Raw genomic sequence first — 21,107 nt, 5'->3', positions numbered from 1 at the left:
ACAATACAGACTGGGCTTGGGCTTGCTAACATATCTGATAGATCTGGGGTTAGGATGTAGAACTGTGACATCATCTACATCAAAATGTTTTCTTCTCCTCTATTGCCCTCTAACAGTAATACTGATGAAAGAATGAATAAAATGGTAATTCTTCTCAGTTATTTCACTTTAAAAACTATATTGAGGCCTATGTGTGTATTAGTATAGAAGCTTCACTTTTCTTTCCATTTAGTTTATCCCTTCCTAACTAACCCTCTTCCTCCCCTCTCCCCCCCGCCCCCAATATTGTGGAACTAGCATAACATTTGCTTGCATCACATTGTTCACTCTGCTTCTGTGTTCTTTCCCTCCCATACCTAGTGTCTGCCTTGTCTATTTAGATTGTAAGCTCTTTGTGCAGTGCCAAGCACCATGAGGCCCCCACTCTTGGTTGGGCATTACGCACTACCATGATAAACATGATTAATGATGTCTTTTTATAAATAATAGTGCATTTTCAGACTATTTTTCCACCATAATTTGTGTTTAGTGTGCTTAGCAGTAACGTAACCTAACTGGTGTAAAATACTGAATTGATACTAGTTGGCTGTTACATGTAACTTTATGGTTGCTGTTGGCAAGAAAGCATTTTGGATACTGATGTAGTAATAGTAAAGCTTGCCTGCCATGCTGGGGTTGCTCTGAAAGTGTTTTAAAGATAGATGGTTCTTGCTAAAGTAAAAACTGAACTTTAATGCTCCAGATTAATTATTCTGATTTATTCCTTGGAGTTATTTTTTTAAAATGAGGATCATTAGAAAGGAAACGTAATGCGACTGAAAATAAGGGATGGATAGCACCGGTTAGAGGCCATGCTCTTGGTAGTTTGTTTCTTTCCCCACAGCTACAGAAGCCTGCTAATCTAGTCGTGTTCATAGACTGCAAATCATACCAGATTTTGTGTGTGCGGGGCGGGGGAGGGAGGGAATCATTAAGTGAACAAACATCCCCTAGGAAGTAGGCCAAGACCAGCAACCTCATTTTCATTTTTGATTTAATCCAGATTTTCAAATGTGAAAAGCTATTGCATGCATCCACTGTACCACCACTAATGCTGCTTCAGATGAATTCCCTTGCAATATTGATTTCCCAGATAATGCTGTATTATGTTAGCTACAAAATTCCAAAATAGAAATGGAAGTATACTTTAACACAGTATCATGAAAGGACATGAAATCAGAGACAGTGCCTTTTGGGTACCAGGGCTTCATGGAATTGCAGGAAAACAGGTGATCAGAGAAAACTAGTGGGTGTTTAAGCTGTGACAGTTTGCCAATGAAATTTGTTTAACTTCGAATTGAAACACATGGCAATAAAATTAATCCAGATTATGTGGAAGGTCAGTGTGTTTTGGGAGCCAGTTTGTACAAAAGGAAATATGTAAGCACGAGAGGATATTGGTGTTTTGATTGGTTGTGATGGGCTGTAATGAGTATATAACAATCTGAAGGGTTTTGTTATAGTCAATAGCAGCAAGAGAGATCTGAGTGCAAAAGAAATAATGTATCACTTACTCTTAGGGAATGACAGAAACCCGGAAGCCAGTATGATTGACAATTTATGTATGATGATCAAAATTCTCTACTGGGAGGCAAACAGAGGCTGTGAAAACGAAGGCTGTGTCAAATGACGCAAGAAAAAACAGATTTGGAATGACCTCTATTTTTGTATGCTGCAAGGCAGCCTGTAAATATTGACCAGATATGTGTTTTCCCTAGCCAAGTTGTGAGGTATCTGTGTATACATTTTTAATAAAGGCCTGGGGCATGGGTATGTAAGGTATGGTTCAGAGAGGGGTTTCTATAAAACAGAAGAGTCTGCTGCCTTTAGTATTTGCATCATGACCATTCAAAGCTAAGAGGTTATGAAGTGAAGTGTATTCAATAGACAAACGGAGTAGTGTTCAAGAGGTACATGGAAGTAGACCAGATTTTATGAGAATGAGAAAAGCCCATGTAGACAATCATGAGACCAGGGACAAATCATTGACTCTCCCTGTGTTTCCGTTCCCCATCTGAAAAATGGGGGTGATAACACTTCCTTTCCCCCAACGTATATCCGTCTTGCTTCTTTTCATTCAGAGACCATGGAAAGGGTTTGGTATAAGAAGCTGAATAGAATAGTCAATGTAACTTTGTCACTGTCCAGGGTACTTTCAGGAACGGGATGGTGGAACTTTTTTAATCTGTATATAATAAGAGAATGAAAAAGTACTGGAAAAATATATCTGAAGTGAACTGAAATTGCTCCATTTTTTTAGGCAGTAAAAGATTTACAATAGTTCTGCAGAAGCAAAAAGAAATGTGCACACTTGTATGTAGTAAACTCCATAAGAACGACCATGCTGGGTCAGATCAGTGGTCCATCTAGCCCAGTATCCTGTCTTTGACAGCAGCCAGTGTGAGACGCTTCAGAGGAAATGAAAAGAACAGGGCTATTTCAAGTGATCCAGCCCCTGTCATCCAGTCCCAGCTTCTGGCAGTCAGAGGTTAAGGGACACCAGGAGCATGGGGTTGCATCTCTGACCATCTTGGCTACTAGCCATTGATGGACCTATCCTCCATGAACTAATCTAATTCTTCTTTGAAACCAGTTATAATTTTGGCCTTCACAACAGATAGTTGTTAATAAAGTTGTGGCCTAATTAAACCACATCCAGTGTCTCCTGTCCTCCTTCCAATATAACCAGACAGTTCAGTATTAGATGAGCAGTAACTGCAGAGTTGCATGCATGACATTTTAAGTTGTATTCTATTAGAAACTGTTAGTGTTCTTCCGTTAAAATCAAAGCCTGGAAGTGGATGAGGCTTATCCAGTGACTAGTGAGTGACTAGATTTTTTTAGAGTTTGGTGGAAGTATTTAGCAAATAGCTACTACTCAGACATCTGATCTACTTTCAGAAGGTTAGAATTTCAGCTTTTTAAAGACCTCAGAGGATGCCCGTGAACACAAAGGATTAAGGGAGTGTATGGCTTTGGCTTTCAAGGTTAGGTAATATTTTAACCATAAGTAGCTGAAAAAGTATTTGAAACCATCCACAACTAGTCCAAACCTTTTTTTAAAGCATCAGAATCTATATAAGTTTCTTGAACCAGATGATCGTCATGGGTTAAAATGCCACACTACAATTTGGGTCTTTTCCAAGTGTTGACACCACAGTGCAATGTCATGGAGATGCTTCACTGACTATGGTGGAAGTTAAAAAAATACAAGATAAATGTGGGGTCTTGGCCGCAATTATTCTTTCTTCCAATAAAATAGGTTGTAATGTGTAATGCTTGTATGGACAGCTACTGCACTGAGGTGGATGTTCCATTTCTCTGCACAGTCAATGAACTAACTATACTTCATGTATAACCTGTAAACTGCTTTCAGAGAATTTCAGCATGAAAGTCAGTAGCAAGTTCTCACACATTTTTAGCAAATGAAGTGAGGAGAGAAAGATATGGGGGCAAATTCTTTAATCTCCAGTCCTACAAACACTTAAGCAAGTACATACGTGAGGGCAGAATTTGAACTGTGATTTAAAAAAAAAAATCTGTACAGAGAGAGAGGCAGGTAAATATTTTTGTGGGTGGTGTTGGACTCTACTTTGACTTTAAAAAATAATTGAAGTCAACTAGCTCCTTGTATATGCTAATTTGGTGTCTCTAGAGATGGTGACAATGCATTGATGATCTCAGATAACTGGAAATAATTTAATATTTTGGGCATTTAGTAGAGAAAGAACAAATCAATTAAATGGGCTTGTTTCCTGCATTTGTGAGTTTTTTGGGTTTCATTTTAAGATAAAAGGTAAAACCAGAGTAAAGCAGCATACGTTTAAGAAACAAAAGCAAATTATGGCTGGGAGATTGCGGACAAGTCATAAAACCCTGCAATCTGTGTACAGCTTTTTATCACTCAGCAGGTATGTTTCATCCCGGTGAAATGCAGTGGAGTTAAGTGCGGATGAATTCGGTCCAAGATGACTAAATGCAAGAGTAACCTTCTCTTTCTAGACAGGCGTCTTTCCTGTACTGAGATTTATTAAAATGTAGCAGTTATAAAAGGCTACAATCTGTTCTATGATTATAGATAATCTAGTTTTTGAAGAAAAATTATTTATAATTCAACAGTCACAAGACGACTCTGCAGTTCCGGTATAGTCTCACTGGATACTGCCCATGTGTATTCAGACTGCGCTTTTCTCTAATGCTGGGTCTCTGTCAGAAGACTGGAGCACTTGCAGATATCCACTTCTATGCATCACCATTTTTTCTCATTGCTGTGTCAGTCCTTTATCACCTACAGCTGACAACAGGCTGATGTCTTCATTTCTCAGCACTCAGGTAACACCTTGGTATTTTGGTCTGCTATTTTCCTGCCAGCAGACCTAGGGGGGGTAAAAAGATCTCTTCATACATATTTGTTGTTACGGTCTCTTACAAAATAGATTCCAGTCTTTTCTATGATGACAATAATACATAATAAGCATATACTGCCTCCATGACAAGATGGGGGAAAAGTGCAATTGTTATTGATGAGTTGATTATATATAGGAAGCAGAGGAAGAAATTTTAAGAATACTAAACTAGACTCTTCATTATGAGTCCCAGAAGTCCTTGAAGAGTTGGTAGCTCTCACCGTCCGTATCTTCGAGGGCTCTTACTATAAAGCCTGTTTCAATGTTCTTAAAGTTTCTTGCTCCGATGCCTACAAATAATAATTAGAAAATATAGATAGCAAAACATATAAATAGTTTATCACTAACATCTTGCATTTGGTTCATCTCCTTCTTAGAGAGTCACTATATAAATTAAATTATTGTTTGCTATTCTGGAAATATTCCTGCTTCATAGTCAGATCCAATTATGATATCATTGGACATATTAGGGGAACAGATTCAAAGAGGAGCTCATTTTGAAGATGCTGCTACTACTTCAGAAACTTGGTTTCCATGGACCTTTAGTGGCAGATTATTCTTTATGGCTCTTTAAGCATGTCAACACATGCTAGATTTAACCTTAAAAATTATGGTGATGTGACATGGAATCTGTTTTCTGGTTTTGTTTTCCCCCGCACTACTTTGCCTACCTTACCAAGGAGAGTATGTCCCTTCCTGGCAGCATGCCTATATTTATAGCACTTAAATCAGAGCCCAGATTACAATTCCGGATGTTCAGCTCCAGATGATCATTGCACTGAGCTGCTGTGCAAGCAAACAAAGTGTAACACCCATAAAAGTATGTAACAAACAGGGCTTCATGCCGGTGGGACTGCAAATAAACTAATTAATCAGTCAGTAAACTACTTTATTGTCTAACAGAAGGCAAATCTTGGCACTGTCTCAGATACAGGCTATTTATTGGTGGGAACGTGGAGGGATACAGTCAATTGTAGTTGCGCTTATGTCTATAGTTCTGTCCGTGTCTGTCTGCTGTCTCTCATCATCTATCTAATAATTAATAAAAAGTTGTCTTACCCTGCCATCTAAAAGCATCTCTGAATAGTGGGTCTTGAGGACAGATTGGAAGGAGATATTAACATAACTGTTTTTAATTAATCACAGACAATCTTTACAGCACCGTACAAAACATAAATGCAGGTCTTGCCCTGCAGGCCTTACACTCTAATGGTTTGACTAAATCCATGATAGCCAGGATGGAAGCCCACTGGACCACAATAGATTTTAAAGCATATATTTAAGTGTGGTTTCCAAACTTGGTCATTTAGTACACAGCCAGAATCTCCTGGGATTAATCCCAGTTGTCCCAGAAGAATTCAGTTCCAAGGAGGGGAACTGTACGTTTTTAAGGCTGCACACACAGGGCTTGTCTACGTTTACCACGCTGTAGCAGCATGGCTGGCTGGCTGCCTACCATAGCACTTAGTGAAGATGCTACCTGCGCCGACAGGAGAGCTTCTCCAGTGGCCTGGGTACTCCACATCCCCAAGAGGTGTAGCCGTCCCATTGACATAGCACTGTGTAAACTGGGAATTCAGTTGGTATGACAAACCTGAGTGACATACTTCTACCGACATACGTTTGTAGTGTTGACCAGGGCATAGGTTAAGATTTTCAAAAGTGCTCAGAGTTGCCTTAACATAGTATCCACTGATTTCAGTGAGAACAATTGGCTTCTGGGGGGGACCAGAGTTAGTCATTTGCTGAGTGCTTCTGAAAATCCCATCCATATTCGGTTACTGATTTAGGATCATCCACAGTTTAATATTTAAAAAACAAATGAAAGCTTCAATGCAGTTTTAATATCATTTTGCTGCATAAAACTTAGAAATCTCATATTTGAAATGTAATCTCGTAGGAAACTACTTTGGAGGCAGATCGGTTTTATGAATGGGATTGCTGCTGCACTTTATTATATAGCTGGCCTTAGACCCTGCAATGTGCTCAGAGCATCCATGTCAGTAGCTAACAAAAAGATGTGGTCAGTCATCGTCTCCTTGACCAGTCAAACTATAAAACCAGTGAATTGTTGCGGAAGCTTTTAACAAGCACAAAGATAAAGTAGATCACATATTTGCCAACTCTTATGTGAATATAGAGAACTCCTTAAAAACCTGCACTAAAATGTGTACTTTTTTTATTACACCATCAAGCTTGGTGTTGGGGGGGGCCCCCACATGAGGTTTCTTTCACTGCTCCTGGTGCTGAGTTGATGGTTTAGCAACTGTTTCTCAACCAGGCTCCCCGCTCCCCTCTCAATTTGAGCCTGACTGCATATTTTGAAAAGAGCTTTTTCTTGGTTTGAGCTTGGTTCAGTGAACAAGGTGACGATTTGAAAACAGTGGGGTGTAGAGTTGTATGTCTTGTCACCCTTTGCTTTTACCCTGACTGACCTTCAAGCTGTGTAGGAGACAATACTTAGGGTGATTAATTAGTCTTCACTTGTTATTTGGGGTAGCTTGCCTGGCTTAGAGAGAAGGGTGAGAGAGAGAAAAGGAGAAGAGGAATATAAACACAAACATTTTCTAACATTTTGTTTAGAGGGGACAGTGGGATGGATGTCGCCAACCTGGATCAGCTGCTAGGAGACAGTAAGTTTCTGAGTCATGTTCCATTACAAAGCGCAGCATTGTTTTAAAAAAAATCAGCTAGCTGATGGGCTGCCTTTTTAACCAGAGTAGATTTAGAACCTCTCACAGTTGTTTTATGTAGAGAGGGATATGATTGCAATAGAAACAGCTGAGAGAGAGAAAAAGCGTTTGGGATTTTTCACTTTATTATATTCAGAATGTGTTCGTTAACAAATTATGATGTGCAATATTCTTTAATCAGTTTAAGTGTTTAATAAAAATAATAAATACCTAATTCTTTTAATCTATAACGTGCTTTTACAGACAAATATTAACATTGCATTATACATTAAAGCTGTTATCTATTTGACCAGCATTTTATTTACATAAAAAAGAAAAGGTATTTTAAATCATGTATTATTCAAAGTTTAGGGAAATTTTTTTGGAAAAACACTTAAGTAGCGTTTTTCATATCCATCTGTCCTTTGGCCTCAAATAGTTTTTCAGTCTGCCTTTTTGCCAGGAAGAATTCTATTCATTTTGACGATTAGTAGATACATACTAAAACTGTTCTTTAATGTTTAAGGGCCTGGTCCAAAGCCTGTTTTCCTTGTTTTAACCTTCACTTATTCTTCTGGTTTAAAAAGTTGTGTGAAACAGGATATTGGTACAGGGGCACAAAACATTGGTAAACATTAAATTCTACATTATGAATACTGAAAAATGTAAACTATTTTTAACTATCTTCTTCAGTGATTTCTTTTACTGTTTTGCTGTCTGATAGTTTTGCTTCATTGTGGAACTAATACATTTCACTGGTGCAGTTCTGGGCACTTACTTGCATTAGTACGTTGACATGACTTGTGAATATTTTTCCAGTTACGTTGCAGCTAAACTGTGTTACAGTAAAAACATTATCTTTTCACTGAAAACATGTTTACAACAAAAATAACCAGTTCAGTAGTATCGTGTGCTATTGTATTTGTGAAGTATATGAGGGCTTGGCTACACAGTGGGCTAATGCACGCTACGGGGTGTGATTTCCAAAGCACGCTCACATGTGCGCTGATTGGTCTGTGTAGACCCTGCTGGTCAGGGTTGGCTCTACCGTTTTTGCCGCCCCAAGCTGCGCGCCGAATTGCCGCCTCCGTGAGCGGCTGAAGATAGAGGCTGCACGCCCTAATAGCACACAGACTGCCGCCCCTTGCAGATTGCCACCCCAAGCACCTGCTTGGAACGCCGGTGCCTGAGCCGGCCCTGCTGTTGGTGCACTGTAATGTAGCGCTGTTTGAAACAGTACTAGATTAAAGTGCAATAGGGCACCTGTAGATCCTGCTGGTGTGCACTAAAGGTTCCTTGGTGCACTAAACAAGTTTCAAACAGCACCATATTAAAGCGCACCAGCAGTCTCTACACAGACCAATTAATATGCAACATGTGAGTGTGCTTTGGAAATCACACCCTTGTAGAGTGCATTACCCCATTGTGTAGACAAGCCCTCAGTCTCTAGCTGGGTTGTGTTTATTGGGATTAAAGGCTTTTGGGTATAACTAAGTTAGTTAACAAGAGGTTCCCAGTATTATCTTTTATCAGAGGGGACCAATGTGATTTTTCTAGTCTGACCTCCTGTATAACACTGGCCATAGGACTATTCAGCAAGCACTAATGCATGTGCTTATCTTTACATTTGAGAGTATGCATGTGTTCCATTGGCTTCAACAGGGCTAAAGTTAAGTATGTTCAAAAGTGCTTGCAGAATTTGGGCCTAAACTGGCACACATACAGTGGAAAGCTTATATAACTGACACATAACAGATTTATTTTCTACATCTCGTCTGTGAAACAGGAATTAATTCAGCAAAGTCTGGTGTCCTGTGTTATGCAGGAGATGAGACTATATGACCACAGTGGTATCTTCTGGCCTCATGTTAAATAGATCTAATCTGTTATGTAAGCTTCCACTGTACATGGGGCATTCCTGTGACAATTTAGGCCGTAGTCCTGCAAGCACTTTTGAATGTGCTTAACTTTATATGTATATTTTTTGGCTTCAGCGAGGATACTACCATGTCAAGTTAAGTATATGCATAAGTGCTTCCAGGATAGAAGCCTGAAATATTACTATAAAGAAGGATAAGTTAACATATTTCATTGGAAACTAAATAGTTTAATTGCATTTGGTTATAGTATAGCAGCATCTAAAAGCGCTGCATGCCGTAGAGGCCTACTGGAGGACGCTGTCCTTGTCCCAGGTTGCTTACTGTTTTGTGTTTCTCACTCATTCCAACTTCTATTCACACATCTCGGGGGGCGGGGACAACGACAATTTCCAGTGTTAGTCCTAGTATTCCATCTTGGATCATTCCCAAAATGAGCTTGTTTAAATAACTGACTATTATGTAGGGTCTTTGGGATGTTTCCTAGAACTGTCAGTAGCAAGGGAAGAGGCAATTCTTGATTTAGTCCTAAATGAAGCCTAGGATCTGGTCCAAGGGGAACTGTAGCTGAACCGCTCAGTTACAGTGATCATAATATAATTTTAATATCTTTATAGGAGGGATAATATCAGACAAGCCCACCACAGTAACATTTAACTTTTAAAAAGGTAAAGTACACAAAAATGATGACACTTGTTAGATGGCAACTAAAAGGAGCTGTCACAAGGGTTAAATGCTTGCAAGCAGCATGGGGATTATTTAAAAACACCATAATAGAGGCTTAGACTAAATGTATACCCCAAATCAGAAAAGACAATAAAAGGACCAAATGAATGCCACCATGGTTGAACAGCAGAGAAACGAAGGCTGTGTGACAACGTTCCTCCTGTGCCTTGGTGGGTCCTGCGCTTATTGGCGGATTTTCTCACCTCAGAGGTTCACGGCAGCCCTCAGTTTGGCCACTTTCGTGGCTCAAATCTGCCGTTCACTCAGTTAGCCTCATCACTGGCTAGCATGGGGAAAGGAAGAAGAACAATCCCCGCAGTCTCTGCTGATCCACCTAGTGGATCGGGGAACAGGCCAGAGACCTTCCCCTCTGTTGGAACCCACAGTCCAGTTAAACTCCTCTCGTATCAAATAGGGAGTTGGAGGGATGGGGGGAACCTGGGCCCACCCTCTACTCTGGGTTCCAGCCCAGGGCCCTGTGGATTGCAGCTGTCTACAGTGGCTCCTGTAACAGCTGCGTGACAGCTACAACTCGCTGGGCTACTTCCCCATGGCCTCCTCCCAACACCTTCTTTATTCTCACCACAGGACCTTCCTCCTGATGTCTGATAATGCTTCTACTGGAAGACTGAGAAGTACTACACCTTCTCACTCTCAGCTTCTTGTGCCTCTTGCTCCCAGCTCCTTGCATGCACACCACAAACTGAAGTGAGCTCCTCTTTAAACCCAGGTGCCCTGATTAGCCTGCCTTAATTGATTCTAGCAGCTTCTTGATTGGCTGCAGGTGTTCTAATCAGCCTGTCTGCCTTAATTGTTTCCAGATAGTTCCTGATTCTTCTGGAATCTTCCCTGTTACATTACTCAGGGAAAAGGGACCTACTTAACCTTTTATCACTCTTCTGTAGCCATCTGGCCTGACCCTATCACAGCTGTTAGAGGCAAAAAGACATCCTTCAAAATTTAGAAGTCAAAACCTACTGTGGAAGAAAATCAGAGTCTTCACGCTGAGTTTGTTAGCAACAGGTCAGAGACCATTTATTTTCAAGCAATTGTAGGGGGAGACTACAGTCGGGCAGAGTTTCCCCTGCCCTCAGGTAACCTCCAAAGTACAAGCATTTTAAACCGAGCATTTATACATTAATTACATACAGAGACACAGTAACAGCTGCGTCCTATTTTACATTTTCTTCCTATTATCTTAGTCAACATTGCATTCCATTCTTATCTCAAGGCAAGGTTAAAGCAGCTTTGTTAGTAATTTCCCACCCGCCTTGCACACACCCCGCTTCTAGAAATCTTGTGTTATTAAGGTTAGTTAGCTTGTCTCTTGCTCTGTCTCTGAACCAAACTACATGGCTGCACACAAATCCTCTTTTCCTTTTCACACTTCCACGCTACTGAGGATAATAGGAAGGAGCAAAAACTGGCAGATTAAGTGTGAAAGTATAATAAGGCAGGCCATGAAAGAATTTGAGAAGCAGTTTGCTAAAGACGCAAAAACTAACAGTAAAAATTGTAAAAAGAAAAGGAGTACTTGTGGCACCTTAGAGACTAACCAATTTATTTGAGCATGAGCTTTCGTGAGCTACAGCTCACTTCATCAGATGTATACCATGGAAACTGCAGCAGACTTTATATACACATAGAGAATATGAAACAATACCTCCTCCCACCCCACTGTCCTGCTGGTAATAGCTTATCTAAAGTGATCAACAGGTGGGCCATTTCCAGCACAAATCCAGGTTTTCTCACCCTCCACCCCCCCACACAAATTCACTCTCCTGCTGGTGCTAGCCCATCCAAAGTGACAACTCTTTACATAATCAAGTCGGGCTATTTCCTGCATAGATCCAGGTTTTCTCACATCCCCCCCACCCCCATACACACACAAACTCACTCTCCTGCTGGTAATAGCTCATCTAAACTGACCACTCTCCAAGTTTAAATCCAAGTTAAACCAGAACATCTGGGGGGAGGGGGTAGGAAAAAACAAGAGGAAACAGGCTACCTTGCATAATGACTTAGCCACTCCCAGTCTCTATTTAAGCCTAAATTAATAGTATCCAATTTGCAAACGAATTCCAATTCAGCAGTTTCTCGCTGGAGTCTGGATTTGAAGTTTTTTTGTTTTAAGATAGCGACCTTCATGTCTGTGATTGCGTGACCAGAGAGATTGAAGTGTTCTCCGACTGGTTTATGAATGTTATAATTCTTGACATCTGATTTGTGTCCATTTATTCTTTTACGTAGAGACTGTCCAGTTTGACCAATGTACATGGCAGAGGGGCATTGCTGGCACATGATGGCATATATCACATTGGTGGATGTGCAGGTGAACGAGCCTCTGATAGTGTGGCTGATGTTATTAGGCCCTGTGATGGTGTCCCCTGAATAGATATGTGGGCACAATTGGCAACGGGCTTTGTTGCAAGGATAAGTTCCTGGGTTAGTGGTTCTGTTGTGTGGTATGTGGTTGTTGGTGAGTATTTGCTTCAGGTTGCGGGGCTGTCTGTAGGCAAGGACTGGCCTGTCTCCCAAGACTTGTGAGAGTGTTGGGTCATCCTTTAGGATAGGTTGTAGATCCTTAATAATGCGTTGGAGGGGTTTTAGTTGGGGGCTGAAGGTGACCGCTAGTGGCGTTCTGTTATTTTCTTTGTTAGACCTGTCCTGTAGTAGGTAACTTCTGGGAACTCTTCTGGCTCTATCAATCTGTTTCTTTACTTCTGCAGGTGGGTATTGTAGTTGTAAGAAAGCTTGACAGAGATCTTGTAGGTGTTTGTCTCTGTCTGAGGGGTTGGAGCAAATGCGGTTGTATCGCAGAGCTTGGCTGTAGACGATGGATCGTGTGGTGTGGTTGTAAATTGTAAGTACATCAGAAGCATAAAGCCTGCCAAACAGGCTGTGGGGCCACTGGAGCACTCAGACAAGGCCATTGCAAAGAAGCTAAAGGAATTCTTTGCATCAGTCTTCACTGCAGTGATGTCGGAGAGATACCTGCTTCACTTTTTGGGCCACAGACTTGAAGTACTGTCCCACACTAATGCGTCAATAGAAGAGGTTTTAGAACAAATTGATAAATTAAAGAGTAATAAGTCACCAGGACCAGCAGGTATTCACCCAAGAATTCTGAAGGAACTCAAATATGAAATTACAGAACTACTAACTATGGTATGTAACCTATAGGTGAAACAAGTCTCTAAACCAGATGACTGGAAGGTAGCTAATTTAACACCAATTTTTAAAAAAAGCTCCAGAAGTGATCCTGGCAATTACAGGCTGGTGAGCCTAACTTCAGTACTGGGCAAATTGGTAGAAAGTAGAGAAAAGAATAGAATTATCAGACACACAGATGAACATGATTTGTTCGGGAAGAGTCCACATGGCTTTTGTTTAAACAAGCATGTGGACAAGAGTGAGCAAGTCAATATAATGTACTTGGACTTCCAGAAAGCCATTGACAAGTTCTCTCACCAAAGACTACTAAGGAAACGAAGCAGTCATGGGATAAGAGGGAAGGTTCACTCATAGATCAGTAACTGGTTAAAAATTGGAAACAAAGGGTAGGAATAAATGGTCCGTTTTCACAATGAACAGAGGTAAATAACAAAATCTCCCAAGGAGCTGCACTAAGACCTGTGCTGTTCATTAATGATCTGGAAAAGGGAGTGAACAGTGAAGTGGCAAAGTGTTCAGAGAATACAAAATTATTCAAGATAGTGAAGTCCAAAACTGACTGCAAAGAGTTGCAGGGGAATCTCTCAAAACTGGGTGACTGAATTTCATTGCCATTTTGTTGTCTAATATTGATAAATGCAAAGTGATACACGTTAGAAAAAATAATCCCAACTATACATGCAAAATGGGCTCTAAATTAGCTGTTACTACTCAAGAAAGAGATCTTGGAGTAATCATAGTTAGTTCTCTGAAAACATCTGCTCAATGTGCAGCAGCAGTCAAAAAAGTTAACAATGTTAGGAATCATCAAAAAAGGGATAGAAAATAAGACACTGGACAGAGAGAAAGTAGAATGCATCATTTTATGACCAATAATCTTATCAACAAAGGAAATAATGTTACCTGTACCCCCTCCCCCTCCCAATTTTTTTTTGCGAACTAGTGACCTGCTTGTGCAAACTTATTCTGTTTGATTTATTGCAGCAGTAAAAACCAATTCCAAACGTAGTCAACCTAAACCTAATAAACCAGAATAAGGATTAGTTAGCTATTACCTCAGGTATTTTATTTTGCTAATTACTTGCTGTTATCACATTTTTTAAAAGGCACTACAGACAGAGCCACCTAATTTGTGATTACACAGGTGTATGAGAATTTCAGTTCACCTTGCCCATAAATAAAGACGTATTGGCAGTTAAATCTAATCTGAAAAAGTATTAGTTTGTCTTTATTACATAATGAATTTTTGGATCTCAAAAATGAACAGAACTAGTTCAGTGTGGAAAGGTTAAAGACCTTGCTCAGAATGTTCTTTTGTTTATGCTGTTGATTTAGCAGATTAAAGTACTGGATGTAATTTATGCTTGGTTTAATTTCATTGAGAGAGATGGCCACAGTGGGATGGTTTGCCCTGAGTGGAGTGCTGAATTGGGAGGGGAAATGGCAGTGAGTTGGGGACAGTCTGAGCTGTACTGGCTATAAGAAAGGGGATGTAAAAGCCTGTTCGCTGGAGGAGGGTATGGATAGGAACGGAGGTTCAACATAAGGGAAACATTTTTCGTTCCTAGCTTGTGCTAGGACACTCTCAGAAGTGGCCATAAGGAGGAAGGAAGAATCCAATCTGCATTGCTGGTATCATGAGATCAAAGTGGGGCTTCTATTTGGCTTTGAAAAATATATACTTGTATATCAGGATTTTGGTTGAGCTTTGAGTAAAATCTACTATATTCAAAGCCAAATTTCAGTCAACCTTAACTTCAACCAACAGAAATTCCTAGTTGCAATTGCATCCTTCCCAAAAAGACACTTGCAACACTATCATGCATGACTGATTATAGAAATCAATTCATCAGGTTTTTTTTGGATCTACATGTTCGTAGCAGTGTGGCATGTTGAAACCTTGGCAAGCTTCTTCATTTCTTAATGCTTGGAAATTGGGAAAATGTACTGGGCTACCTCCTTGGCTGTGGCTGGGAAACGCAGAACAAAATTGTGGTGAGAGATGCAAATATGGCATAAAGTACATTTCTGTTTCTCCAATCTTAGGACCACTATAGGCAGAGCCACACCACATACAACATGTTAGAGCCCATGGGCTCTTCTAACTTACACAAGCTATTCTTTCTCCAACCATGCCCCTGATGATAGTATTAAGAAGAGGGATGGTGTTGGATTCTCTGTGTTGACTCCATGTCACAAGAAGATCTTCCTTCTACGGAGGTGATTCTCCCAGGGCTGGAAATATCAGCTTTATGGTGAGAGTCTGCTGGTGTATTAGCACAAATCTGCTTTACCCACATTGCATAGAAAGATCTGGTCAGTTAATGATACTTGGCATGCTAAATTCCTACGTTCACACAGGTTGTGAGTGTTCCTGAAAAGAGACGGGACTGAGATTGGTAGATTCCTGTATCCTTTCAGGTACCACAATTTTTGCATCCTAATAGATTAAATTATGTACACTTAAAAGGAATAATCGATCTGATTAAATTTCAAGGCTCTATGACTGTGCATCAAACTTCATTAGAGTACATTTGCTCATATATCTGTGGAGTCATGCTAACTGACTCAGTTTAGTAATATTTTTAGTTTTTATTTTTATTTTTAGTCACATGTACCAGAATGTGTACTACTATGTTATCAAGTTTACAAGCTCACAGATTTACACACAAGATGTTGATGAAAAGTGTTTTTCTTAAAGAGTTGATAATATATAGGATTTTTTTTAAGTTTATTTTATATGTTTTCCAAGTTAAATTCTGTTCCTATCATATCCAGCAATTTTTAAAAACTATTTTTAGGCTATTTTTATGAGGCAAATATCCACAATTCTGTTTCACTATGTAATATGCTTACCGTTCAGTCATGTATTCTTGTTTTAGTTTTGCTTTGTCTTTTTCCTCAGTTAGACATAGTGTTAATGTTTTTCTTGTCAACAATTCTTCTTCATCATCACCACCACCACCACCATGTGGTAGCATCTAGAGTCCCTAAACAAGGATTAGAACCCACAGTGCTAAAGTGTTGTACAAACACAGATGGTCACTACCCTGAGAATCATAGAATCATAGACTTTAAGATCAGAAGGGACCATTATGATCGTCTGACCTCCTGCACAATGCAGGCCACGGAATCTCACCCACCAACTCCTGTAACAAGCCCCTAACTTATGTCTGAGCTACTGAAGTCCTCAAATCGTGGTTTAAAGACTTCAAGGTGCAGAGAAGCCTCCATCAAGTGACCCATGCCCCACGCTGTAGAGGAAGGCGAAAAACCCCCAGGGCCTCTGCCAATCTGCCCTGCGGAAAAATTCCTTCCCGACCCCAAATATGGCGATCAGCTAAACCCTGAGCATGTGGGCAAGACTCACCAGCCAGACACCCAGGAAAGAATTCTCTGTCATAACTCAGATCCCACCCCATGTAACATCCCATCAGAAGCCATTGGGCATATCTACCGCTAGTAGTCGAAGATCAATTAATTGCCAAAATTAGGCTATCCCATCATATCATCTCTTCCATAAACTTATCAAGCTTTGTCTTGAAGCCAGATATGTCTTTTGCCCCCACTGCTTCCCTTGGAAGGCTGTTCCAGAACTTCACTCCTCTGATGGTTAAAAACTGTCATCTAATTTCAAGTCTAAACTTCCTGATGGCCAGTTTATATCCATTTGTGTCCACATTGGTACTGAGCTTAAATAGTTCTTCTCCCTTCATGGTATTTATCCCTCTGAAACATTTTACATAATGTTTCTATCCTTTTCGAACAGTGCATTTCACTGTCAGCAAATAATAATAAAATGTATTTTATTTTCTTAAGAGCCACCATTTTTCTTCCCCAGTCTGACTTGATGTTCCCCAGATGAAAGTGTTATTCTACAATACGAGGTGGTACAAAATTTTTTCATGTCCTTTAGTCTCTTGACATGTTATGCTTGTAGTTCACTATTTATCACAGGCAGTGTTGGATGGGACCTTCCGTCCAAATCACTACATCAAGCAGGGTAGTCTCCAATTTTCTATTTTACTTTGACTGCTACAATCAATTCCTTAAACTACATCAACCACATCTTACCTAGTTCTCAGCAGGGACCATGATGAATATTGTAGTTTCCCTTTTTGACTTCTTCCTAGCATGGTAATTTTTCAGTGATGTTACACTGAGAGGTCCCAGCTGTGTTAGTTGCATCACATGATGATATATATCAATCTTTCCCTTTCCAAACCTTGCAGAAAAAGCTATCCAAGATTCCTTTTTTAACCTACCCAAAATAACATTTATCCTTCTTTTTAAAAAAATCCAGCAAATTCATGTGGTGGTGGTCAGTGTTCATGGGCAGTATCTCTACATATCTTGGTTCCAATTCTTTCCTCAATTATACCTGCTAGTGGAGTTATTCTGGATTATTGATGATATAATGGAGAATTTGACACCTTGAGTCTGTTGGCATCAGCATAGTCCTGTTCTCTTTCTGCCTTACTAACTTGTAGCAGATTTCTCCTCCTTCTCATATTATGAAAAATAGGGCTGCTTGGAAGTGTTGTAAACCCAGGAAACAATTAGATAACTTCTAACTGATGAATAGCCTATAGCTCTCCCTATAGTTAAGGTTGCCCATCACTTTCTATTATAAGATCATGTTTTCGGTTGCCTATCACTTTGCCAAACTTTAGCCATTTGGGCTGAAATATTAAATGCTTGATTCTGAATTTTTTAAGCAACATGAACTAAAGGTATTGCTACCTGTGCCACCCATAATAAATTAGTGTATTACAGATTAATAGTTACCAGTTTTCTAGAATAGACTTTTCTTCTGTAGAAACAGAACAATCACTAAAGCACAGTTTAAGCTTCAAATCATTATCCCCATCTCAGTACTATCATGAGGATTCTGATGTTAAGCGTAGAGGAATTAAGAGAAAAGAAGACTTCCTCTCCCACACTGCCAAAGATCAAAATAATGTCCGTGGTCTGTGATTTAAACAAACAAGGGTTGGAGGCAGCCAACAACACAGGCCTACAGAGAAAAGCTAGTTCTTTTTGAAACGATGGTCCCTACGTGTAATTCCACGTGTGGGTACACATATGCATGTGCACCATGCAGCTGAGTCCAGAAATTTTTAGTAAGTAGTGTTCATTGATCCACACATCCACAGATGTTCTCCTTGTGCTCCAAACTGAGAGTGTAAAGGGCAATGTGAACCGACACCTCTCCAATTTCTTCTTACCACTGCCTGGCCTGAGTCAGAATCCTCCGTGTCTGCATAATTTTTCCTTTAGTGTGAACCTGTGAATATAATTTGTAAATACTTTTTAATAGTTTAATATTTTAATGCTTTTAGTGTTTTGTAGTTAGTTTCGTTCTCCCTGCCCCAGGGAGCTCCTCCCTCTGAAGAGGGACTATGCAAGAGTTCTGGGGTTCAAGAACTGTCTCCTGCCCCCATTACTTCTCCATCAGGGATGACCACCACCACTATCTTCATTGCTTTGGGAAATCTCATATTGCCATCAAGTGCACCATCTACCGTTCCTACCTTCCCTGAACTCACAAGGAAGCACATCATCTGTGGAAGCATCTCATAGAGCAGGTCATGAGATCCCCTTCAGATTCAGACTGGAGAGATGCCCTCTGTACAATGGCCCTCAGATGGTGAGCAGCACCCCTCCAAGGATGAGATCCAGAATAGAGACAAAAACTCTTAAGCCGAAGAGACTCTCTCATGAGAGTAGGGGACATGAACATAGGTATAAGGACAGATCTGCCTCTAAGAGACAGCATCCCTCCCCATCTTGGTCGAAGTTGCTCAAGTTCTCGTGAACAGATCCTAAAGAATTAGGTCTATGTAAACCATTTGTCCAAAAAGGAAAGGCATGAAGAAAGAAGAATCCAACGGTACCGGCTCCATCTCCACCCACAACCCAGTGGCTCCATCTGAGGGTTCAATGCTCCCAATGGCTCTGACATTCTCCATATTAGATTAGAAATTAGACGAAGGTTTCTAACCATCAGAGGAGTGAAGTTTTGGAATAGCCTTCCGAGGGAAGTAGTGGGGACAAAAGATCTATCTTGCTTTAAGATTAAACTCGATAAGTTTATGGAGGAGATGGTATGATGGGATAACATGGTTTTGGTAATTAAATATTCATGGTAAATAGGCCCAATGGCCTGTGATGGGTTTTTAGATGGGGTAAGATCCAAGTTACCCGGGAAGGAATTTTCTGTAGTATCTGGCTGATGAATCTTGCCCATATGCTCAGGGTTTAGCTGATCGCCATATTTGGGGTCGGGAAGGAATTTTCCTCCAGGGCAGATTGGAAGGCCCTGGAGGTTTTTCGCCTTCCTCTGTAGCATGGGGCACGGGTCACTTGCTGGAGGATTCTCTGCTCCTTGAGGTCTTCAGACTACAATTTGGGGACTTCAATAGCACAGATATAGATGTGAGGTCTTTTTTAGGAGTGGTGGGTGAAATTCTGTGGCCTGCATTGTGCAGGAGGTCAGACTAGATGATCATAATGGTCCCTTCTGGCCTAAATATCTATGAATCTATGAATCTATATGGGATCCCCTGAACACTAGACCTTTGGATGACCTGGGTCCCACAATACCCTCATTAGGAGCCCCCCGAACATCAGGGAGGACTGAACCCTTTTCCTCCGAGGATATCTTCACTCTGTCCTAACCACAATCGTTCCTGGTATCTGGCTCAGATCTTCTTAGAGAGATCCCTTTGGCTGGGGAAACCACCTTGAGGGGAAGAGTATCCACCCATACAGCTTCCACAGCCTGGAACATCCTTCCACCAATACTATTAGCACCACTGGCAAAACAGGAGACTATCATTTCATCAAGTGAATCTGATGCTGCAAGTGAGACTTCCTCCCAAAGGCAAACAAGCCCAGTCAGAGATCAAGAAACATATTGGAACTATCCACCTTCTTCCAAATATGGTTACCAAAGGGACTGCTGGTACCTGATGCTTTGGGACCGTACCCCTCTGGTCAATCCTTACTGGGTTCCAAGGGATCCATACAGCAGGCACCCTGGATCCATGTGGGAATCACACCAACCCTCATCTCCCAGGCTGTTGTAGCTGGCTCCATCACAATTTGCAGAAGAGGAGGTTGAGCCGGTCCACCAGTTCTGCCAGGCATGTTGTCATCCTCAGTGTATGAGGCAGTTGCTCCATCATCTCCCTCTCCACCTGAAGACCAGGAGCCATTGCAGAGGGCAGCAACCAAATTCCAGATACCTCTTGAAGAGGTCCAGGACACACAACAGAGCCTGTTAGACATCCTCCAATCCTCTTACCCTTGGAGGACGACCCTTCCAGTTAAGCCATTCTGGAATTCACTGGATCAGTGTGGTACATCACTGCCTCCTGTGCACCTCCCCAAAGAGAGCTGAGAAATCATATTTCATGCCAGCTAAAGTGCAGAGTTTTTATTCACTCATCCAGTGCCCAACTTCTCAGTGGTGCAAGTAGCTACAGAAAGGTCCAGGACTCCATATTCTAAGACTATCCCAGTTGACCAGGGCCCTAAACACCTTGACTTTGAGTTGAAAAGTATTCTCATCAAATAGTCTTCAATTTAAAAGTGCTACCTATCAGGTGGTGGTAGCAGAATCTGAATTCCTGAATTATGCCAAATTTGCAGGCTTCAAATACAGATTTCTCCAGGAAGAAAGGGCTTAGTTCCAATTCGTTATTAATGAAGGCACACTGGTATCCAAGACATCACTTCAAGCGGTGGTAGAGACAGCTGATACTGCCTATAGAGCCATCACCACAGCTGTACTCATGAGGCGTGAGTTATGGTTGCAATCTTCAGGGTTCCCCAAGGAGGTCCAAAACACCATCAAGGACCTTCCCCTTTAAGTCTAACCTCTTTAATGAGGAAACCATCAAGTCTTTACACACCCTAAAAGGCTCTAGAACACCCTTTGCTCCCTGGGCATTTGCATCCTAGCCCCAAAGAGGAAATATCACAAGCAACCCTATACAGCCAGACCTCCTCCTCAGGCATTCTGTCATCAACATCCATATGAATCCCCAAGTAAAAGGCAAAGGGCTCAAAGACCCAGATATATATCGGAGAAGATCAGGGTTGGAAGGGACCTCAAGAGGTCATCTAGTCCAACCCCCTACTCAAAGGAGGACCAATCCCCAATTTTTGCCTCAGATCCCTAAATGGCCCCCTCAAGGATTGAACTC

The 21,107-nt window shown here is 40.9% G+C and overlaps 1 protein-coding gene across 10 annotated transcripts in view; it reads left to right on the top strand.

The window, feature by feature from the left end:
* The window catches only part of MAP7 (microtubule associated protein 7), a 200,248-nt gene that overhangs the window by 63,507 nt on the left and 115,634 nt on the right, over window positions 1-21,107 (top strand). The window lies entirely within an intron of this gene.

The sequence above is a fragment of the Caretta caretta genome, chromosome 3, assembly GCF_965140235.1.
Source record: "Caretta caretta isolate rCarCar2 chromosome 3, rCarCar1.hap1, whole genome shotgun sequence".
NCBI lineage: Eukaryota > Metazoa > Chordata > Testudines > Cheloniidae > Caretta > Caretta caretta.
The sequence above is the reverse complement of the archived record's forward strand: the minus strand, read 5'-3'. Positions and strand labels throughout refer to the sequence as shown.